This window comes from Gracilinanus agilis, chromosome 1 (genome assembly GCF_016433145.1).
Source record: "Gracilinanus agilis isolate LMUSP501 chromosome 1, AgileGrace, whole genome shotgun sequence".
In the NCBI taxonomy this organism is placed as follows: domain Eukaryota; kingdom Metazoa; phylum Chordata; class Mammalia; order Didelphimorphia; family Didelphidae; genus Gracilinanus; species Gracilinanus agilis.
In genome coordinates, this window is record NC_058130.1 from 187,871,742 (window position 1) to 187,897,357 (window position 25,616).

Here is a 25,616-nt window from a genome sequence, read left to right on the forward strand (position 1 = left end):
ATTTCCACTGGTTTTAACATGTGTGATCAATCAAGACTTATTTACATATTATTGATAGTTGCATTTCTGTGGTCATTTAGTGTCACATCCCAAACCATGTCCGCATCAACCCATATGTTCAAGCGATTGTTTTTCTACTGTGTTTCCACTCCTGCAGTTCTTCTTCTGAATGTGGCTAGTTTTCTTTCTTATAAGTCCCTCAGAATTGTTATGGATCATTGCATTGCTTCTAGTACAGAAGTCCATTACATTCTATTTTACCACAGTGTATTGGTCTCTGTGTACAATGTTCTTTTGGCTCAGCTCCTTTCACTCTACATCGATTCCTGGAGGTCTTTCCAGTTCACATGGAATTCCTCCAGTTTATTATTCCTTTGAGCACAATAGTATTCCATCACCAGCATATACCATAATTTGTTCAGCCATTCCCCAATTAAAGGGCATCCTTTCATTTTCCAGTTTTTTGCCACCACAAAAAGCGTGGCTATAAATATTTTTATACAAGTCTGTTTATGATCTCTTTGGAGTACAAACCCAGCAATGCTATGGCTGGATCGAAGGGCAGGCAGTCTTTTATTGCTCTTTGGGCATAGTTCCAGATTGCCATCCAGAATGGTTGGATCAGTTCTGTAGTACAGAGAGAGAGGGACAGAGCAGTTTTACAGGCTTTGGCTGAGTTCTGAAGTCAGTTAGGAGTTTAGAATCTTGGAAGAAAGTTTCAGTTGGACCTGGGACATCGTGGAGAGAGAACCAGGGCCAGCTGAGCTGCTTCTTCTCCTGCTTGAGATTGAAACTTAGCCTAGTTTTGGAGTATTTATTTGAAATTTGTTAATTTAGATAAATCCTTTGTATCTCCATATTCTACCTCATTTCCCTACCTTCCTTCCCTTACCTAAATGTCTGTGAGGAATGAATAAGGAGAGTGAATCAGAGAGTAGTTTCAAATCTGTGAGGGTTCAGCTATACTCTTGCAGTACTTTATCTAGAGAGGTTAGGTAGTCATCATTATAATCCCTTTTGATTTCAAGATTACCTTGAAAGTTGAATCAGGGCAGGACCTTGCTCAAACCCCATCTCTGCTTCCCTTCCCCCACCTGAGGTTTCTTTAAGCACTTGTTAGGGCTTCCTTTAATTCCTTTTACCTGACAATTTAACCTGAGAAGACAATAAACCCCTTTTGTGTTTAAACAGACCTGTTACTTACTTTGTCAGTTAATTAGTAAGAAAAGGGAAGAAGAGGAATAGAATGAACATACTCTGGGCTTGTAGGGAAGCTGGGGTATCCATTTTGAAGGAAGATGTAACTGCAAAACAAGTCCCTTCCTGTGAAATTAACTAAAGTCTGTAGTCAATTTCAAACAGTCTATTTCCCTTCAGTTTGTCTTTAGTTTAAGTCCTAGTCTATAAGCCCTGCTGCTCTTTGCCTGTTTAGATTAATTCATCCTCTCCCTGGAAAATCTTTGTTACCTCAGTGTTATACTTCCTGACTTCAACCTCATTACATCCTACCTGCAACCCATATTACCTACCCAGCAAGTCCCTGACAACATCCCTTCCAAATCCCCTTTAACCTAACACCTTTCCAAAATTCACCCATAACAGTTCACAACTCCACCAGCAATACATTAATGTCCCAATTTTGCCACATTCCCTCCAACAGTCATTACGCTCCCGTTCTATCATTTTAGCCAGTCTGCTAGGTGTGAGGTAATACCTCAGAGTTGTTTTGATTTGCATTTCTCTAATTATTAGAGATTTAGAACACTTTCTCATGTGCTTATTGATAGTTTTGATTTCTTTATCTGAAAATTGCTTATTCATGTCCCTGGCACATTTATCAATTGGAGAATGGCTTGATTTTTTTGTACAATTAGTTTAGCTCCTTGTATATTTGAATAATTAGACCTCTGTCAGAACTTTTTGTTATATAGATTTTTCCCAGTTTCTTGTTTCCCTTATGATTTTGGTTGCATTGTTTTTGTTTGTACAAAACCTTTTTAATTTAATATAATTAAAATTATTTATTTTACATTTTGTAATTTTTTCTAACTTTTGCTTGCTTTAAAAAATTTCCCTTTCCCATAGATCTGACAGGTATACTACTCTATGTTCCTCTAATTTTCTTATAGTTTCCTTCTTTATATTCAAGTCATTCACCCATTCTGAATTTATCTTATTGTAGGGTGTGAGATGTTGATCTAAACCTAATCTCTCCCATATTGCTTTCCAATGTTCCCAACAGTTTTTGTCAAATAGATTTATGTGCCAAAAGTTGGTCTCTTTGGGTTTATCATAGTCAGCCTTGCTGATGTCACTTACCACAAGTCTATTCCACTGATCCTCCCTTCTGTCTCTTAGCCAGTACCATATTATTTTGATGACCGCTGCTTTATAGTATAGTTTAATATCTGTAACTGCTAGGTCACCTTCCTTTACGTTTTTTTCATTATTTCCCTTGATATTCTTGATCTTTTGATCTTCCAAATGAACTTTGTTAAAGTTTTTTTCTAATTAAGTAGAGAAGCTTTTTAGTAGTTTAATAGGTATGGCAGTAAATAGGTAAATTAATTTGGGTAGAATGGTCATTTATATTTTGTTAGCTTGTCCTACCCATGAGCAATCAATGTTTTTCCAATTGTTTAGATCTAGTTTTAATTGTTTGGAAAGTGTTTTGTAGTTGTTTTTGTATAATTCCTGTGTTTGTTTTGGTAGATAGATTTCTAAGTATTTTATATTATCTAGGGTGATTTTAAATGGTGTTTCTCTTTCTACCTCTTGCTGTTGTGATGTGTTGGAGATATATAGAAATGCTGATGATTTATGTGCATTTATTTTGTATCCTGCAACTTTGCTAAATTGTTGATTATTTCTACTAGCTTTTTACTTGATTCTCTAGGATTTTTTAAGTAGACCATCATATCATCTGCAGAGTGATAGCTTAGTCTCCTCATTGCCTATTGTAATATCTTCAATTTCTTTCTCTTCTCTAATTGCTACTGCTAGTGTTTCTAGTACAATGTTAAATAATAGAGGTGATAATGGGCATCCTTGTTTCACACCTGATCTTATTGGAAAGGCTTCTAATTTGTCCCCATTGCACATAATGCTTGTTGATGGTTTTAGAGATATACTGTTTATTATTTTTAGGAAAGGTCCTTCTATTTCTATACTTTCTAGTGTTTTCAATAGGAATAGATGTTGTATTTTGTCAAAGGCTTTTTCAGCATCTATTGAGATAATCATGTGGTTTTTGTTGGTTTGCTTGTTGATATGGTCAATTATGTGAATGGTTTTCCTGATGTTGAACCATCATTGCATTCCTGGTATAAATCCCACCTGACCATAATGAACAAGCCTCATGAACACTTGCTGGAGTCTTTTTGCTAGTATTCTGTTTAAGATTTTTCCATCTATGTTCATTAGGGAGATTGGTCTGTAGTTTTCTTTCTCTGTTTTGATCTACCTGGCTTTGGGATCAGTACCATATTTGTATCATAAAAGGAATTTGGTAGAACTCCTTCTTTGTTTTTTATGTCAAATAAGTTGTACAGTATTGGAATTAGTTGTTCTTTGAAGGTTTGATAGAATTCACTTGTGAATCCATCAGGCTCTGGGGATATTTTCTTAGGGAGTTCTTTGATGGCTTGTTCAATTTCTTTTTCTGATATGGGATTATTTAAGTATTCTATTTCTTCTACTGTTAATCTAAGCAATTTATATTTTTGTAAATATTCATCATTATCTCCTAGATTGCTATATTTATTGCCATATAATTGTGCAAAAAAGTTTTTAATGCTTGCCTTGATTTCTTCTTCATTACAGATGATGTCTCCCTTTTCATCTTTGATACTGATGATTTGGTTTTCTTCTTTTTTTAAAAATTTAGATTGACCAGTACTTTGTCAATTTTGTTTGTTTTTTCAAAGTACCAGCTTCTAGTCTTATTTATTAATTCAATAGTTCTTTTACTTTCACTTTTATTGATTTCTCCTTTAATTTTTATAATCTCTAATTGGGTCTTCAGCTGGGGATTTTTAATTTGTTCTCTTTCTAGTTTTTTAATTTGCATGCCCAGTTCATTGATCTTTGCCCTCTCTAATTTGTTAATATATGCACACAAGTGTATAAATTTTCCCTTGAGTACTGCCTTAGCTGCATCCCAGAGTTTGGTAGGATGTCTCATAACTGTCATTCTCTTTAATGAAATTATTGATTGTTTCTATGATTTCTTCTTTAACTAACTGATTTTGGACAATCATATTATTTAATTTCCAATTAGTTTTTTATTTTCCTGTCTGGGGACTTACTAATTATTATTTTTATTGCATTATGCTCTGAGAAGGTTGCATTTATTATTTCTGCTCTTTTGCATTTGTTTGCAATGTTTCTATGCCCTATTACATGGTCAATCTTTGTGAATGTAACATGTGCAGCTGAAAAGAAGGTGTATTCCTTTTTGTCCCTATTTATTTTTCTCTACATATCTATTACATCTAATTTTTCTAGGATTTCATTTACCTCACTTTTCTCTTTCTTATTTATTTTTTGGTTTGATTTATCTAGATCTGAAAGAGGAATATTTAGATCTCCCACTAATATGGTTTTACTATTTATTTCCTTCTTGAGCTCTGCCAGTTTCTCCTTTAGAAATTTGGTTGATATACCATTTGGTGCATACACGTTGAGCACTGTTATTTCCTCATTGTCTATACTGCCTTTTTTCAGGATGTAATCACCTTCCCTATCTCTTTTAACCAAATCTATTTTTACTTTGGCTCTGTCAGAGATCATGATTGCCATTCCTGCCTTCTTTTTCTCATTTGAAGCCCAAAATATTTTGCTCTAGCACTTGACCTTACACCCGTGTATGTCCACCCGCCTCATATGTGTTTCTTGTAGACAACATATGGTAGGATTTTGGTTTCTAATCCACTTTGCTATTTGCTTCCATTTTATGAGTGAGTTCATCCCATTCACATTCAGAGTTATAATTATCAGTTGTGTATTCCCCAACATTTTTGTATCCTCTCCTAGTTCTACTCCTTCTTCTTACCCTATTTCCTTTTAAACCAGTGATTTCTTTTAGAACAGTCTCCCTTGACCCCTCCCTTGATTTACTTCCTTTTCTACCCCCTTCCTTATTATTCTCCTCTTTTTATTTTTAATGCCTAATGAATCCCCTCCCTTCTCTCTTCCCCTCCCTTTTTTGACCTCCCCATTCCCCTGTTCCCCTTGGTTGATCCCTTCTGACTTTCTCAGTAGGGTTAGATACAATTCTATATCCCAATGGATAATATAGCTACTCTTCCCTCTCAGGGTTAATTCCACTGGGAGTAAGGTTTAAATATTACCTCTTAATGCTCTCTTCCTCTCCTTTTGATAATAGTATTGATCCCCTCCCCCTTCCCATGCTCTCTTTGTGTGGTATAGAATATCCTATTTTTCTTATTCATTCCAGTGTCTCTTGATGCCATCCCCTATTCACCCCCCCCTCTTTTTTCCCCACACCATCTCATCTTAGATCATTTAGTGCTCCAACCTCTCCCTATGAATAATTCTTCTAATTACTATAATAGTGAATACAGTTTTTGAAAATTACACATTTCTCCATATAGGCATACAAATAATTTGATCTTATTAAGGCCCTTAAAGGGGTAAATTTAAGAATAAGAATTTTCTTTCTTTCCCCTCTGTTTCTTATTTACCTTTTTCATATTTCTCTTGGTTTTTGTGGTTGGATATCGAACTTTCCATTTAGTCCTGGCCTTTTCTGTGCAAGGACTTGGAAATCTTTTATCTTGTTGAATGCCCATACTTTCCCCTGGAACTATACAGTCAGTTTTGATGGGCAGGTGATCCTTGTAGACCCAGTTCTCTTGCCTTTCTGAATATCATATTCCAAGTCTTGTGTTCTTGTAGTGTGGAGGCTGCCAGATCCTGTGGATCCTGATTGGTGCTCCTTGATATCTGAATTGTCTCTTTCTGGCTTCTTGTAAAGTTTTTCTTTTACTTGGAAGCTCTTGAATTTGGCTTTTATATTCCTGGGGGTTGTCTTTTCAGGGCTTAGTGGAGAGGGTCATCTATGGATCCTTTCAATGTCTATATTGCCCTCTTGTTGTAGAACTTCAGGGCAGATTTGCTGAATAATTTCCTTTAGTATGGAGTCCAAAGTTCTTTTTCAGGAAGACCAATGGTTCTCAAATTGTCTTTTCTAGACCTGTTTTCTTGATCTGTCAGTTTCTTAGTGAGATATTTCATGTTTCCTTCTATTTTATCAGTCTTTTCACTTTGTTTTATTTGTTCTTGCTTTCTTGAGAGATCATTAGCTTCTAATTGTTCAATTCTAGCATTTAGGGACTGGTTTTCGGTTATAATCTTTTGGTTTTCGGCTATAATCTTTTGGTTTTCCTTTTCAATCTGGTCATTTCTGGTCTTCAATTGACTTGCCTCACTTTCCAATTGTGAAATTCTGCCTTTTAAACTGTCATTTTCTTGCCAGATCTCTTCCATCTTTCTCATGATCTCAGATTTGAACTCTTCAAAATCTTGTGACCCATTTTCATTTTTGGGGGGAGGTTTGGATGTCTTTAATTGTTTGTCCTACTCTGTTTTCTGTTTTTTTTTCTGTGCAGAAGTTCTCAAGTGTTTGAGCTTTTTTCTTAGTCTTCTTCTTTATTTCTTGGGTCTTGATTGGCATCATTTTGTTTTATCTGCCAGAAGTCTGAGTAAGGCCATCTGATTCTTTTTGTATGGAGTTATGGAACAGTTTTTTGCCTGAGGCTACTTTGTGAGTCTCTTGGCTTCTCTGCGGGCCCTCCTGGGTTCTCTGGTCTAGCTGTTTTCAGGGTCTAGCCCCTGTGTTCCTAGCCAGCTGTTCAGAGCTTGGGACTTGGCCCATGCTTTCTCCTCCACCTGAGATTTTCCCCTGAGTCTGAGAGCCCTGGGCACTGCTACTGCCTTTCTCAGCCCCCTTCCAGGTCCAAGGCCTGAGTATTCCAGCCATCTGGGATCTCAGATCTTGCTGCTCTCAGGGGCAAATTCCTAGTAGTGCCAGCTAGCTGACTAGGGGCTAGATTTTGTGCCTTTGCTCTCTCTAACTCTGGAGCGCAGCCTCTGACTCTGGTATTATGGGTGGGTTGAGGGAGGGGTGATCCGCTGGTGTTTTGATGGGAGCTATTTTCCCCCCTTATAGGGTGGAAGTTCCCAAATTTCATGTACCTTCGATACTGCGCCCTATTGTGGGGTCCCTTCTTTTATCTGGATTTTGTTTTCTTGTCCTTTGGATGTATACTATATCAGTTGGTAAGGACAGGAAGTGGCCCAGCTTCTACTCAGACACCATCTTAACCTGGAAGAGTTGATCCCAGTTCTTGTAGTTTGGATGAAGTTTATCTAGCCTAATTAATTGGAATTCATCAAAGAAAACGTTTAACTCCTTGTTAGCCATTTTTCTCCCATTATATCTGATGATTAGACCACCCTCCTTGGCAGAGAGAACAGAGAACAGGAACAAAATATCAATCAAACTATTGCTTTCTTTCTGTTGTCAGTTATGATCATTCCAATCACTCCAAGCAATAGTCTTTTTCCTTCTTTGATCTTTCCCTTTCTCCCAATATAGTTTTCATTTAATAACAACTTCCTTATGTTTTCTGGTTTCATGAATAACAAAAATGCTAATATTAGAATAATTGGAAGAGTTTGGGAGTTCCATATTCAAATGAAATAAAATGTCTACTCCCTATTCTAAAATATACCATATGCACTTATATTTACATAGAATCATAGATCTTGAGGTGGACAGAACTTCAGAGATCAGCTAACTCAATCTCTTCCTTTTCTCTAAGATGACACTGATAACCAGGGAAGTTAGATTGCCTCAGGTCATACATGTAGTGTTAAAGGTGGGTTTGAACCTCAGCCTTTTTCCTTTAACTCCTGAGGTAATGTTCTTTTCACTGTTTCATACTTCATATCCTATAGTCTTTCCACATGTCCATCCTAATCTTCCTCTGAAGATCAATTCAACTCCCACCTTCTCTACAAAACCTCTAATCCTCACCGGTCAGCAATCACTCCCTACCTTGAGCTCTTATAGCACTTGCTTCCTATATTATTATTTTTAGCTAACTTTTGTTACTTACTATTGTGATTCATATCTTTATATGTTTGTTTTATCTATCAACTATCCTATAAAATTGTCCATGTCTGGATCCCACTCTTATTCCTGTTTATATTCTGAGTTCTTGTCATATGAGGACTATTTAATAATTTTTTTGATGATAATGTCTATTATTATCCTATTTGCTGGCATTTCTACAATGGGCTCAATAGAAATAGGAATGGAAAAATTTAACATAATTCTTTTGATACTACCTATGTAGAAAGGAAAACTGGCAACTTTATGTCCTAGGGATTTAGAAGATTTACAAGGTATTTTGTTTTGTAATATAGAAGTAATAACTGTTACATGGAGGCACAAAGTGGACATTTAAGATATAGCAAAAAGAAATGAAGATTTAAAAAATCATGTAATTATTATGACATGAAGTCTTACACGTATACATGTTTTACTATGGCTAAGACCAATACAATTTATTTACAGATTAACATTAAGAAATATTGATTTTGCTTTTTAAAATTATTTTGAGGGTAATATAGATTGAGTAACTCTTTGAAAAGACAAGATAGCAAAATATTTTCATGAGGTGATAATTTTTGAACTTTTCTATGAAGTTGTTGTAGCATAGTTCATCTAATTAACAAGTTTTTAATTAGCATTGCCAGGCACTACACTGAGATTGAAGTTGAAGATACCAAAAGCAAAAACAACTCATACTCTTCCATCAAGGATTTGGTAATCTATTGGAAAGGGTATGGTATGCTCAGAGATAATTATACTCTAAGATGTGTTATAATGGAAGTGAATGAGAAAGTCAAAAGATGTACTCCAAGAAAATCTGAGGCAATGTACTTCACTTTTAGCCACAGGAATATAGATGGCTATAGAGAAGAGGTGATACATGAATAAGGCTTCATAAGTTCTCCATAGGTGGCTCACAGATTTTCCTGACATCTGGATGCTCTGTGTTGTTCTCTTGACTTCTACAAGTCTAAAACAAAACTCATTTCCCCAAAATTCACCTTAAAGAAAGATAAGGTGTGGAAAGTAGTGATGAAAAGGGATATGACTTGCATAAATGCATAATGCTTATAGTGGTCTGTTGGGTTTCAGGAATAGCTAGGCATCTTATTTGCAATCAAGGGGAGATTTTTAAATGTCATTTGGAGATGTAAGATTCGATTATTTCACACAAATATATATATATATGAGTAATCTCAATCAAAATAAATACTTTTAAGCACTGTAAAATTAAAATTAATATCCAACAGCTCCAAACATTATATTTTGCAAGATTTATTAATAATCACTTGAAGTAAAAGAAATAAAAAGAACAAAAGTAAAAACCTGATTAAAGAAAAGTTTTCTCAGCCACATTTATGGGAAAAGAGAGAGAGGGGAGAGGTTCCAGAAAACTTTTATCTCTAAAAAGTAAGGACATAACTTGAGAAGGAAAGTGGGATGCTGGGATTTAAAGTTCTAGGGAACAAATTCTAATTATATAGCCCCTAATATGTGTCAGGCATTTTGATAAGTACTGGAGATACAAAAAGAACCAAAAGATAGTCCATGGCTTTAAAGAGTTTATAATCTACATAGAAGCTACATTTGTTCATTGAAATAATAGGAATAGGACATACCACCAAAGAAAAGAGTGTAAAGAGAGAACAAAGCCTTGTTGAGGAACACATGGAGAGGGTTTAATTCCTGTTGAAGGTCAACAAGTCCTGGCTGATTCAAGCACCAGAGCAATATTTAGTTAGATAGGCTCATGTATTCTCTACCCTTTTGTATTTCTCTGCTTTCCACCTCTTTTGTAAATAAAAGCTATTAAAATCATTTCAACTTTGAACAATAATACTTTGAATTGGCAACCACCACTATTATTTATAATCTTCATATATTTTAGCCAAACCATTAAAATTTAATCCTTACATTTTCATATTACATACTGGGAGATGGATGCTGAACTAGCAAAAGAAATGGAGATGGAGCAGTCAGAAGAGTAGGAGAACTGGGGAAGATCAGTTTCATGGGAGCCAAGGGAGGAGAGAATGAATGTTTAGGACAAGGGAGCAGTCAATAGTGTCAAAACCCACAAAAAAATCATGGAACATGAGGACTGAGGAAAGATTACTAGATTTAGTCATCTGGAATTTATTGGTGGCTTTTGAAAAGATAACTGTAGTCAAGTGGTGGTTGCTAATGTCTGATGCAAGGAGGATTAGTCCTATAATTAAAATGACAGTTCTACCTAATCTACTTATTCTATGTTATCCCAATCAAATTAGCAAAACATTATTTTATTGACTTCAAAAAAGTAACCACAAAATTCATTCAGAATATCCAAAGATCAAGAATAGTGTAGGAATTAATTAAGAAAGAATATAATGGAACGATGTTTAACAGTACCAAGTTTTAAATTGTATTATAATGTAGTAATTATCAAAACTATGTGGTATTGGCTAAGAAATAAAAAAAAACTAGATCAGGGGAACAGAATAAACATATAACAAACAATTGTAAGTATTTATAGTAACCTTGTATTTGACAAAAGTAAGTAAAAAGTCTTTGGGATAAGTATTCACTGTTTAGTACAAATTGTTGCAAAAATTGGAAAGCAGTCTGGCAGAAATTAGAAACAGACCAAGATCTTACATCATTTATCAAGATAAGATTAAAATGGATGTGTGATCTAGACACAAAGGGAGATGTCAGAAACAAATTAGAACAGAGAATATATTACCTATCGAGTTATTGATAGAAGAATTTACAGACAAATAAGAGACAGAAAGCATTGTGAAATGTGAAATGGATAATTTTAATACACTAAATGAAAATAAAATTTTACAAATATAATGTATCCAAGATTAGAAGGAAAGCAGTGAGTTGGGGAAAAAATTATAGACAGTTTCTTGGATAAAGGTCTCGTATCTAAAATATATAGATAACTTTGTCAAATTTATATTAGCCATTCCTTAATTGATAAATGGTCAAAAGGTATGAGCAGACAATTTTTGGTTGAAAAAATAAAAAATAGATGATTGATAAATAGATAGATATAGCTCTAAATGGATAGATAGATATAGCTCTAAATCACTATTTATCCGAGAAATGCAGATCAAAACAATTCTTATATATCATCACATACCTTTCAGATAGGCTAAAATGATAAAAGGGCAAAATAACAAATGTTGGAGGTGATTTGGAAAAATGGGAATATTAACATACTGTTGGTGGAATTATTTAATTAAATTTAATTTTTTGTTTAATGTATAATTTTAATTTTTTTGGGAAAATTGTATTTAATTAATTGATTTAAAATCAATTCATGATTCATGTTCTTTCCCTCCCCTCCTTCCCTCCAACTCCCCCACCCCTGGCCAATAAGTAATTCTATTTGTAAAACCCAATGGAATTACAAATGTCATTGATCAAGACCTATTTCCATATTATTAATATTTTCATTAGTGTGATCACTTAGAGTCTACATTCCAAATCATGTCCCCTTTGACCCATGTGATCAAGCAGTTGTTTTTCTTCTGTGTTTCTACTTCCGCAGTTCTTTCTCTGAATTTCATTCTTTCTCACAAGTCCCTCAGAATTGTACTGGATTATTGCATTGCTCTTAATAGAGAAGTCCATTACATTCAGTTGTGCCACAGTGTATCAGTCACTGTGTGTAAAGTTCTCCTGTTTCTGCTCCTTTCACTCTGCATCAATTCCTAAAGGTTGTTCCAGTTCACATGGAATTCCTCCAGTTCATTCTTTACAGCACAATAGTATTCCATCACCAACAGATAACACAATTTGTTCAGCCATTTTCCAATTAAAGGACATCCCATCATTTTCCAATTTTTTGCCACTACAAAGAGCACAACTATGGATATTTTTGTACAAGTCTTTTTCCTTATGATCTCTTTGGGGTATAACCCTAGCAGTGGAATGGCTAGATCAAAAAGGCAGACAGTCTTTCAAAGCCCTTTGAACATAGTTCCAAATTGCCATTCAGAATGGTTGGATCAATTCACCAGCAATGCATTCATGTCTCAATTTTGCCACATCCCCTCCAACATTTATTACTCTCCCCTTATGTCATTTTAGCCAATCTGCTAGATGTGAGTTGGTACCTCAGAGTTGTTTTGATTTGCATATCTCTATATGAAATTTAGAACACCTTTTCATGTGCTTATTGATAGTTTTGATTTCTTTATCTGAAAATTGTCTATTCATGTCCCTTGCCCATTTAAATTGGGGAATGGCTTGATTTTTTGTACAATTGATTTAGTTCCTTAATGATTTAGACCTTTGTTAGAGGTTTTTGTAATAAAGGTTTTCCCCCAATTTGTTGCTTCCCTTCTAATTTTGATTGCATTGGTTTTGTTTGTATAAAACCTTTTTAATGTAATGTAACCAGAATTATTTATTTTATATTTTGTAATGTTTTCTAACTCTTGCTTGGTCTTAAAATCTTTCCTTTCCCATAGATATGACAGGTAAACTATTCTATGTTAATCTAATTTATTTTAGTTTCCTTCCTTATATTCAAGTCACTTACCCATTCTGAGTTTATCTTAGTGTAGGGTGTGGGATGTTGATCTAAACCTAATCTCTCCCATATTGTTTTCCAATTTTCCCAAAAGTTTTTGTCAAATAGTGGATTTATGTGCCAAAAGTTGGTCTCTTTGGGTTTATCATAGTCAGTCTTGCTGATGTCACTTACCCCAAGTCTATTCCACTGATCCTCCCTTCTGTCTCTTAGCCAGTACCATATTGTTTTGATGACCGCTGCTTTATAGTATAGTTTAATATCTGTTACTGCTAGGTCACCTTCCTTTACATTTTTTTCATTATTTCCCTTGATAATCTTGATCTTTTGTTATTCCAAATGAACTTTGTTATATTTTTTTTCTAATTAAGTAAAAAAAAGTTTCTTTGTAGTTTGATAGGTATGGTACTGAAGAAGTAAATTAATTTATGTAGGATTGTCATTTTTATTATGTTAGGTCGTCCTACCCATGAGCAATTAATGTTTTTCCAATTGTTTAGATCTAGTTTTAATTATGTGAAAAGTATTTTGTAGTTGTGTTCATATAATTCCTGTGTTTGTCTTGGCAGATAGATTCTTAAGTATTTTATATTGTCTGGGGTGATTTTAAATAGAATTTCTCTTTTTAACTCTTGCTGTTGTGATGTGTTGGAAATATATAGAAATGCTGATGATTTATGTGCATTTATTTTGTATCCTGCAACTTTGCTAAAGTTGTTGATTATTTCCACTAGCTTTTTAGTTGATTCTCTAGGATTCTTTAAGTAAACCATCATCTCATCTGCAAAGAGTGATAGTTTGGTCTCCTCATTGCCTATTTTGATACCTTTGATTTCTTTTTCTTCTCTAATTGCTACTGCTAGTGTTTCTAGTACAATGTTAAATAGTAGAGGTGACAATGGGCATCCTTGTATCACTCCTGATCTTATTGGGAATGCTTTTAATTTGTCCCCATTGCAGATGATGCTTGCTAATGGTTTTGGATATATACTGTTTATTATTTTTAGAAAAGGCCGTTCTATTCCTATACTTTCTAGTGTTTTCAATAGGAATGGGTATTATATTTTATCAGAGGTTTTTTGTGCATCTATTGAGATAATCATGTGATTTTTGTTGGTTTGCTTGTTTATATGGTCAATTATGTGAATGGTTTTCCTACATTGAACAATCTTTGCATTCCTGGTATAAATCCCATCTAATCATATTGAATAACCCCCGTGATCACTTGCTGGACTCTTTTTGCTAGTATTCTATTTAAGATTTTTGCATCTATGCAATTAAGGAAATTGGTTTATAGTTTTCTTTCTCTGTTTTTGGTCTGTCTGGCTTTGGAATCAGTACCATATTAGTGTCATAAAAGGAATTTGGTAGAACTCCTTCTTTGCTTATTATGTCAAATAGTTTGTATAGTATTGGGATTAGTTGTTCTTTGAATGTTTCTGTTGGTGGAATTGTAAAGTGAACCAATAGTTTTGGAGAGCAATTTGGAATTATGACAAAAGTTATCTCTTTATATTAATTTTTAAATATTTTTCCAAATTACATGATATACATTTTCTGACATTTTGTAATACATATTCTCTCCCTGACTTCCATCACTCTCCCCTCCCTAATATGGTACATAATATGATATAGGTCAAATGTGTATCATTAAGCAATACATATTTCCATATTTGTCCTTTTCTGAAAGAAGACACATATCATTTATATTAGAGAAAATTCATTGAGAAAATAAAGAGAAAAATGACAACTTCAGTCTGCATTCAGAGTTTGTCAGTTCCTTATTTAGTAATGGATAGCTTTTTTTCCTCTTGGGTTTCTTGAAGTTGTCCTGGATCCCTACATTGTTAATTAATAGTATGCATAATGTTATATATTATATCATATTATACCATATCATACCATATCATACCATATCATATCATATCATATCATATCATATCATATCTTATCATATCATATCATATCTTATCTTATCTTCTATGTTATCCTACTTTATTGCTATAATTGGTTGTCCTGGTTCTGCTCGCTTCATTTTTCATTACTTCATATGAGTCTTTCCAGGTTTTTTGTGATAATCTTGTTCATCATTTCTTAAGGCACAATAGTAGTCCTTTATAAAAAGATACTACAACTTGTTCAGTTATTCCCCAATTGATGGACATTCCTTTAGTTTTCAATTTTTTGCCTGCACAAAAAGATCTACTATAAATATTTTTGGACAAGTATGTTCTCTTCTTCTATATTTGATCTCATTGGGTACAGACCTAATACAGTGGTATTCCTGGGTCAAAGGGAATGCACAGTTATGGCCTATTGGGCATGGCTCCAAATTGTTCTGCAGAATGTTTCTATCATTTTTAGATTTACTGTATATTAATCTCCCAATTTTTCCACATCTCTTCCAACTTTTTTCATTTTACATGTTTTGTCATATTAATAAGTCTGATAAAGATGAGGTGGCATTGCAGAGTTGTTTTAATTTGCATTTCTTTAATTAATAGTGATTTCTAGCATTTTTCCTATGAATAAATAATATGGTATAGCACCGGAGAGGTAAGTTAATTTAGGTAGAAATGCCATTTTATTGGTTTGGATTGGCCTGCCCATGAGCAATTAAGGTTTTTCCCACAGTTCTTTAGATATGACTTTATTTGTATAAAAAATGTTTTGTAGTTGTGATCATATAGTTGCAGGGTTTGTCTTGACAGGGGACTCCAAGGTATTTTATATTGTCCTCTAGTTATTTTAAGTGGGATTTCTTTGTTTATCTCTTGCTGTTGGACTTTATGCATAGGACAGGGAAATGCTGATTTATATTGGTTTATTTTATATCTTGTAAGTTGGCTAAAGTTGTTAATTGTTTCGATACATATTTTAGGATTCTTTAGGATTCTCTAATTATTCTCTAATTATACTATCATATCATCAGTGAAGAATGATAACTTCCTCATTGCCAAAGAGTTATAAAACAGTGTATACTTATTGACCCAGCAAGACCAGTATTGGATTTATTTCCTAAGGTGATTAGTGAAAAAGGAAAAGAATATTTATGTTCTAAAATATTTCTAGTGGCTCTCATTGTGGTGGCAAAAAATTGAAAACTAAAGGAATGTCTGTCAATTGGGGAATAACTGAGGAATGCCCATCAACTGGAGAATGGCTAAACAAGTTGTGGCATGTGATCATGATGGAATACTACTGAACTAAGAAATGACAAGCTAGTTAATTAAAAAAAATATGAAAAGACCTATATGAAATTATGAAGAGTGAAACAAGCAGAACCAAAGGAACATCATGTATAACAATAGAAATATTGTTTGAAGAATGACTTGTACATGTGCATCTCCAGAGAAAGAACAGAGAAGTTGAAATAAGCAAGTAAGATTTATAAATACATATTTTCTTTTTGTCATATGATGCCTTCTCTCATTGGAATAGGAGAGGGAAGAGGAATATATCTGGCTATTTTAATTTAACAAGCAATTGCATATATTTTAATAAAAAAGGAGTGAGAAGAAAATGGAAGCAATAAGTTCACATTATTATTATTTTTTAGAAGTTGGCAATAGAGTAGAGGAGAGAATGGGACCATAAAGAATATAACATTCAATTTATTATCTATAGTAATGAGAGATAGAATGATTTGGCATGTGTGTGAGAGTTATCAAAGATGATATCTAGATTTTGGACCTTGGTGAATAGATAGTGATGTCATTGACCATAATGGGGACATTTGGAAGAAGAGTAGTCTTGAAGGAGAATATAAGTGCTGGTGTTGGATACGTAGAACTTGAGGTGCCTATAGGACATCATAGTAGGACAAAATAGAACATTCAAAGTACCCAATATGTAGCTGGTTTCAGGAAAGACATGTGATGGATATATAGATCTGAGTTATTGTGTAGAAAGTTAATCATAAGATTAATAATGGCAACAATAATAGCTAGCAACTACATAAAGACTACTATGTGGCAGGCACAGTGCTAAACTGTTTATAAATACTATTTCCTTTGATTCTCCCAATAACCCTGGCAGATAGATATTATTATTATTAACTTTGTTTTACAATTGAAGAAACAGAGGCAAATGGAATTTAAGTGACTTGCCTAGGATTATATAGCTACTAAGTGTCTAAGGTCATATTTGGACTCAGATCTTCTTGACTGGCAATCCTATACTCTATACACCATGCCACCTGAAAGAGATCCTAAAAGGATAACTTCCAGGAATATTAAAGCTAAATTCCAAAATTCCCAGCACAAGGAGAAAATATCGCAAGCAGTCAAAAAAGAAACAATTCAGTTATCATGGTGTTATGGCCAGGATAGCACAAAACTTAGCATCTTTTGCGTTAAAGATTTGGAAGACCTGGAATATGATATTCCAGATGTCAAAGGGGCTAGGACTTCAACCAAGAATTACTTATCCAGCAAAACTAAGCATAATCCTTCATGGGGAAAAATAGATATTCAATGAAGTAAAAGATTTTCAAATGTTTCTGATGAAAAGGCCAGAGCTAAATGGAAAATTTGACTCTCAAATACAAGACTCAAGGGCATTAAAAGGTAAACAGGAAAGAGAAATTAAAAAAAAACATTCAATAAGATTAAGATGTATACATTCATACATGAGGAGATGATTCTTGTAACCCCAAAGAACTTTGTCATTATTAGGGCAATTATAAGGACTATACACAGACAGAAGATAAGGGTATGAGTTGAATATAATGAGATGATGAGATAATATGAAAAATAAAATAAATTAAGGCATAAGAAAGAGGAATGCATTGGGAGGAGGGGGAAACAGTGGAGGAGAAAGTGGGGAAGATGGGGAGGAGAGCATGGGAACATTTCTCTCATCAGAATTGATTCAATAAAGGGCACTATTTTATTTCTGGTGAATTTGTGAACTGATCCAATTATTCTGGAGACCAAATGGAATTATGCCCAAAGAGTTATATAACACTATTAGGTCTGTATCCTGGAGAGATTTAAAAAAGAGAGGAAAGGACCTACTTGTACAAAAATATTTATAGTTGCTCTTTTTGTGGTGTCAAAGAATTGGAAATTAAGTTGATGTCCATCAACTGGGGAATGGCCAACTGAACAAATTGTGGCATATGATGGTAATGATATACTATTGTGCTGTAAGGAATGATGAACAAGATGATTTCAGGAAGGGCTGGAAAGACCTACATGAACTGATGCAGAGCGAAATTAGCAGAATCAGGAAAACATTGAACATAGTAACAGCAATATTGTGGAATGATCAACCGATAGACTTAGCAATTATTGGCAATACAATGATCTAGGACAATTTTGAGGGACTTATGACAAAGAATAGTATCCACCTTCTGAGAAAGAACTGTTGGAGTCAGAATGCAGATGGAAGTATACTATTTTCCAATTTGTTTATCTGGGTTTATGTTTGGGGGATTTGATTTCATAAGATTACTCCCTTACAAAAATGAACAATCTGTAAATAAATAGATATTTACATAAAAAAGAATTGGCTCAATCAGGGAAGAACATTCACAATCAAATGGGTAAAGGAAGCTATCTTACCCTGTAGGAAAGTAGGAGGGGAAGAGGGGTCAGAAACAAAAGAGGGGTAAATAGGATGAAAAGTAATACATAGTAGTCATAGAATGGTGTGAAAAGTTTTTACAGGTCTCTCTAATAAAGATCTCATATCTCAAATACATAGAGAAATGAGTTGAATATATAGGAATACAAGTGATTCCTCAAATGATAAATGGTCAAAGGATATAAACAGGCAGTTCTCAGACAAAGTAATTAAAGCTCTCTATAGACATGCAAAAATGCTCAAAACCACAATCATTTATTTATTTATTTAAGTTTTATTTCGAATATTTTCCCACAGTTACATATTTCATGTTCTTTCCCTCTCCCCCAAAACCCCTCTAACTCCCTTAGCCAACACACAATTCCACTGGGTTTTACATGTATCATTGATCAGGACCTAATTCCATTTTATTGAGTTGGACTAGAGTCATCGTTTAGTGTCTACGTCCCCAATAATATCCCCATCAGCCCATGTGCTCAAGCAGTTGTTTTTCTTCTGTATTTCTCCTCCCACAGTTCTTCCTCTGAATGTGGCTAATTTTCTTTCTCATAAGTCCCTCAGCCTTGCTCTGGATCCTTGCATTGCTGCTGGTAGAGAAGTCCGTTCTGTTTAATTGTACCACAGTGTATCAGTCTCTGTGTACAATGTTCTCCTGGTTCTGCTCCTTTCACTCTGCAACAATTCCTGGAGGTCATTCCAGTTCACATGGAATTACTCCAGTTCTCTATTTCTTTGAGCACAATAGTATTCCATCATCAACAGACACCATAATTTGTTCAGCCATTCCCCAATTGAAGGACATTTTCTCTTTTTCCAATTTTTGCCACCACAAAGAGCGCGGCTATAAATATTTTTGTACAAATCTTTTTCCTTATTATCTCTTTGGAGTATAAACCAAGCAGTGCGATGGCTGGATCAAAAAGCAGATAGTCTTTTAAAGCCCTTTGAGCATAGTTCCAAATTGCCACACAGAATGGTTGGATCAATTCACAACTCCACCAGCAATGCATTAATGTCCCAATTTTGTCACATCCCCTCCAACATTTATTACTCTCCCTTGTTGTCATTTTAGTCAATCTTCTAGGTGTGAGGTGATACCTCAGTTGTTTTGATTTGCATTTCTCTAATTATTAGATATTTAGAACCCTTTCTCATGTGCTTATTGATAATTTTGATTTCTTTATCTGAAAATTGCCTATTCATGTCCCTTGCCCATTTATCAAATGGGGGATGGCTTGATTTTTTGTACAATTAATTTAGATCCTTATATATTTGAGTAATTAGACCTTTGTCTGAGTTTTTTGTTATAAAGATTTTTTTCCCAATTAGTTGCTTCCCTTCTAATTTTGGTAGCATTGGTTTTGTCTATACAAAACCTTTTTAGTTTAATGTAGTCAAAATTATTTATTTTACATTTTGTGATTTTTTTCTAACTCTTGCTTGGTTTTGAAATTTTTCCTTTCCCAGAGATTTGACAAGTATACTATTCTGTGCTCACCTAATTTACTTATAGTTTCCTTCTTTATATTCAAGTCATTCACCCATTCTGAGTTTATCTTGATATAGGGTGTGAGATGTTGATCCAAGCCTCTCTCCCATATTGTTTTCCAATTTTCCCAGCAGTTTTTGGTAAATAGTGGGTTTTTATCCCAAAAGGTGGGTTCTTTGGGTTTATTGACGACTGTCTTGCTGAGGTAATGTACCCTTAGTCTATTCCACTGATCTTCCCTTCTGTCTCTTTGCCAGTACCATATTGTTTTGATGACTACTGCTTTATAGTACAGTTTAATATCTGGTACTGCTAGGCCACCTTTCTTCATATTTTTTTCATTATTTCCCTTGATATTCTTGGCCTTTTGTTCTTCCAAATAAACTTTGTTATAGTTTTTTTCTAATTTAGTAAAAAATTTTTTGGTGGTTTGATAGGTATGGCACTAAATAAGTAAAATAATTTGGGTAGAATGGTCATTTTTATTATGTTAGCTCATTCTACCCATGAGCAATCAATGTTGTTCCAATTGTTTAGATCTAGTTTTAATTGTGTGGGAAGGGTTTTGTAGTTGTGTTCGTGTTTGTGTTCCTGTGTTTGTCTTGGCAGATAGATTCCTAAGTATTTTATATTGTCTAGTGTGATTTTGAATGGAATTTCTCTTTCTAACTCTTCCTGCTGTGAAGTGTTGGAAATATAAAGGAATTTTGATGATTTATGTGGGTTTATTTTGTATCCTGCAACTTTGCTAAAGTTGTTGATTATGGGGGCAGCTGGGTAGCTCAGTGGAGTGAGAGTCAGGCCTAGAGACAGGAGGTCCTAGGTTCAAACCCTGCCTTAGCCACTTCCCAGCTGTGTGACCCTGGGCAAGTCACTTGACCCCCATTGCCCACCCTTACCAATCTTCCACCTATGAGACCATACACCGAAGTACAAGGGTTTAAAAAAAAATTAAAGTTGTTGATTATTTCCTCTAACTTTTTAGTTGATTCTCTAGGATTTTTTTAAGTAGATCTTCATATCATCAGCAAAGAGTGATAGTTTGGTCTCGTCATTGCCTATTTGCATACCTTCAGTTTCTTTTTCTTCTCTAATTGGTACTGCTAGTGTTTCCAGTACAATATTAAATAGTAGAGGTGACAATGGGCATCCTTGTCCACGCCTGATCTTATTGGGAATGCTTCTAATTCGTCCCCATTGCAGATGATGTTTTTTGATGGTTTTAGATATATATTATTTATTATTTTTAGGAAAGGCCCTTCTCTTCCTATACTTTCTAGTGTTTTCAGTAGGAATGGGTGTTGTATTTTGTCAAAGGCTTTTTCAGCATCTATTGAGATAATCATGTGATTTTTGTTGGTTTGCTTGTTGATATGGTCAATTATGTGAATGGTTTTTCTTAATGTTGAGCCATCCTTCTATTCCTGGAATAAATTTGACCTGATCATAGTGAATAACTCTCGTGATCACTTGCTGGAGGCTTTTTGCTAGTATTCTGTTTAAGATTTTTGCATCTATGTTCATTAAGGATATTGGTCTGTAGTTTTCTTTCTCTGTTTTTGATCTACCTTGCTTTGGAATAGATACCATATTTGTGTCAAAAAAGGAGTTTGGTAGAACTCCTTCTTTGCTTATCATGTAAAATACTTTGTATATTATTTAAATTAGTTGTTCTTTGAAGGTTTGATAGAATTCACTTGTGAATCCATCTGGTCCTGGGGATTATTACTTGGGGAGTTCTTTAATGGCTTCTTCAATTTCTTTTTCTGATATGGAATTATTTAAGTATTCTATTTCTTCTGCTGTTAATCTACACAATTTATATTTTTGTAAATATTCATCCAAATCACCTAACTTGCTATATTTATTGCCATATAATTGGGCAAAATAGTTTTTAATGATTGCCTTGATTTCCTCTTCATTACAGGTGAGGTCTCCCTTTTCATCTGTGATACTGATAATTTGGTTTTCTTCTTTCCTTTTTTAAATTAGATTGACCAGTACTTTGTCAATTTTATTTATTTTTCAAAGTACCAGCTTCTAGTCTTATTTATTGATTCAGTAGTTCTTTTACTTTCAATTTTGTTGATTTTTCCTTTGATTTTTATAATTACTAATTTAGTTTTTAACTGTGGATTTTTAATTTGTTCCATTTCTAGTTTTTTTTGAAAATCACTATCATTTAGAGAAATAAAAATTAAAACAACTCTGAGAAATCACCCTCACACCTATCAGATTGGCTACTGTGAGAGAAAAAGAAAATGACAAAATAGGGGATATGGTATAGCTGGTACACAAATTCATTGTTGAGGGATTTGTGAATTGATTCAATTATTCAAGGGAGTAATTTGGATCGCTTTTGACCCAGTGATATTATTACTATGTTCGTATACCAAAGAAATAAAAAATGGGAAGGACTTATATGCACAAAATTTTTTAAAGCAGCTCTTTTTAGGGGGCAAATATTTAGAATGTTAGGACATACCCATCAATTGGGAAATGCCTAAGTAAGTTAAAGTATATGATTGTAATGGAATTCTATTGTGCTGTAAGACATTAAAGCAGGAGGAGCTTAGAAAAGGCTGGAAAGACTAACATGAACTGAAGCAGAATGAAATAAGCAGAACCAGGACAATATTGTACTGTGTTGGGAATACTTTGCAATTAACAACTATTCTCAGCAGTACAATGATCCAAAACCATCCCAAAAGATTCATAATAAAAAAATGCCATCTATTTACAGAGAAAAATAACTGAGTCTTAATCTAGACCAAAGTGTACTTTTTTCATTTTCTTAATTTTTTCTGACTTTCTTTCCACAAAAGGATTAATATATAAAATATTTCACATCATTTTTCATCTAAAATCTATATGAGATTGCTTACCATCTCAAGAGGGCTAAGTGGTTTGTGGGGAGAGAGGGAAAGAGAATTCAAGACTCAATATTCTTTTAAAACTTTGAAAACTGTTTTTACATGTAATTGGGAAAAATAAAATTTAGTTAAAAAAGATTAGACAGAGGAGGATGATTGTTGCAACAAATTAACAGATGAGCTTAAGGGAATATTGCATGGAAAAAAGAGGAAAAATGAAATCTTACAGCAAATGACCTCTATTTTCCTGATAAAGTGTGAAGTGTCATCCTTGGGTAAAAGAATGAGCGCAGGGAGTAATGATGGATTCTTTAAGAGAGGAGAATATTTGGAACAATTAATTGAAGCATGGGAGAATCAATTAGGGAGAAGTTAAAAAAACTTGCCTTTTTACCTTAGTGAGAGCCCAGATAAGAGTAGATAACATAAATTTGTAATGAATCCACTAATCATGTGTGCATGATTTTTTACCTCTCCATTCAATAGTACATGAGTAGGTTGGGAGGAGCAGATGGTGAGGGGTTGGGGTTTGGCAAGGAATAAGCAGAATAAATGAATGAAGCATTAATTAAGCACTTACTATGTGCAAAGTGCTATGTTAAGGATTTTGAATATAAATATTTAAAAATATTTTTCCCAATTTGATGTAAAAATAAATTTTAACATTAAAAATTTTGAAAAATTCTCTCTTTCCCTTCTACTCTTCCCCCCTCAATGAGAAAGCAAGCAATTTAATTATTTTGGATACAAGTAAAACATAAGACAGTCTCTGTTTTCAAGTAGCTCACATTCTAATGGGGAGACTAGACATATAGAAGTTTCCAGCTGTATGTCAAATAGAAAAGTCCCATGGTCCTAAGGATAAAGAGATGAGGCAGATGTTAATGCCTCTTCTTTAATGTCATTTCCTCTGATAGAATCATTAATTTCTGGTATTGAATCTTTTGACAGTGCCAAAGCCTTTGGCAACAAGAAATCATTAGGACTTCAAAAGAGATAGCCCCAGTACATACAAAAAGAGTTCTCAGGCTATGTCTGCACAGAGGTTGGTTCCCAGGATGACAGCACTGGACAATAGACTGAAAACATTTATATTCCAAAGTAGTGATAGGACAATGAAACTAGGGATGTGAGAGCAGAAGATAATTGAGGTATTTAACTAAAAATTTCAAGTAGAGGTCCTGGGACAGGAAGAAAGTGCATTCATAGCAAGGGGAGATGGCACAGGAAAATGCACTTATCAAATTGTTTTCTTTTCCCAATTAAAAGTGGCTATATTTAGGAATTTAAATTATTTCTTTTTCAATGCTTATTGTTTCATGGGAAAAATGAACAGAGAACTGACAAAAAATTGAATAATAGGTAAGATGATGGTGCTACAGGGGAAAAGAAAACATGGATAATCCAACAATTTTCTAATTAATCTGAATAATTTTGAAAGCTATATATATATATATATATACATATTTAAAAACATTTAAGTGTTATGAACTATGTATTTCTGTTTTAAAAACAAAAACATGAATCCAATTTTGTGAGTACTCCTACAATCAACACAGATCATAGCACCCTTTATGCTTTATCAGAGAATTTTGGTGAGTTAGTATTGTCTTCATTTGGTAGCTAGCTGCTTAATGCTGGTCCTCTTGACTTTTAATTAAGTTGGTTCTTGGGTCAATTGTCTGTTGCTATGCCTGTCCTTGAAGTCTGTCCACCATGGTAGGAACTGCAAGTAATTTTTGTCCCACTGGCATATTCTTTGACAATCCAAGATCACTTTAATGCTATTATGAAGCATCAGAGTAGGACTTGAGTAGAGGATGTGTTTTATGTTATATGAAAATTTGTTTAAATAAAATAAAGCATTTCATATTGTTTCTTATAATCAAGAGAAGTTAATAAGAATTTATTAAACACCTACTATGATCATCTCCTGAATGTCTGCCTTGTCAAAAGGTGGAAGGGCTTGCTGTAGTTCAATGAAACTCTGAGTTATGCTGTGCAGGATTACCCAAGACAGACAGGTCATAGGGAAAAGTGCTGATAAAAGCTGATCCATTGGAGGAGAACATGGCAAATCACTAGTGTCTTTTCCTAGAAAACCCCATGAACAGTATTATGGTCCCTGGGATAGATCAAAGAACAACAACAGCAACCAACTACTAGGTACTGTGCTAAGCACTGGGAATAAAAGAAAGGCAAAAAACAAAACAAAAAAAACAAAAAACAGTTCCCTGCTCTCCAGGAACTCACAATTTAATAGGAGAGTACAAACTATACTCCATTTAAAACTTCAAAAATATTTTTGCTTTGCAAAGAAAGCAGAAACTATTCTAGCACACGTTTCTTGTCCTAAATTATACATTTCAATCCTAAATTAGGACATTGCCTCTTTTCCTTTTCTCATTTTTACATAAACATACAAATTTTTGAAAGATCTTAAATCATAAATACAATCATCTCGATTCTGAATGTTAATTGCTACTTTCTCTGCACCTATTTATCCTTTGCCAGAGCTAACTCTTTAGAGATAAGAATTTGCCACCTAAAGGGGGAAAAAAGGACTTTTTCAATACTTAAATAAAAATTTTACCAGTGAAAAATTAATCAAGTGACCCTCCTCTCTCTCAATGAAATGTGGCACATTTATCTTTTAGTTGGATGTTTTGACTTTTCTCCCCAGTTGCTATCTCAGGTATGCAGACTATTACACATGGAAAATGTATGCTATAATATAGGACTTAATAAATGTTTTCTGTATTTCTATAATAATGTAAATGCAAACCACATGACATAGAAGAAGTCAGACAAATGTACTGACCAGCCTCCACTGCTGTCAGTGGCCTGGTTAAGGTGCATATATCTCTTGCTTATTGTTAAAGGTGCAGAATGAAGCCTATATGTTGCCAAGTATTGTTGTATTGGTTTGTTTTACTTATCTTTGTTGTAAGAAAGAGCTTTATTAGAGATTTGCTTACTAGAAAATAAAATTGA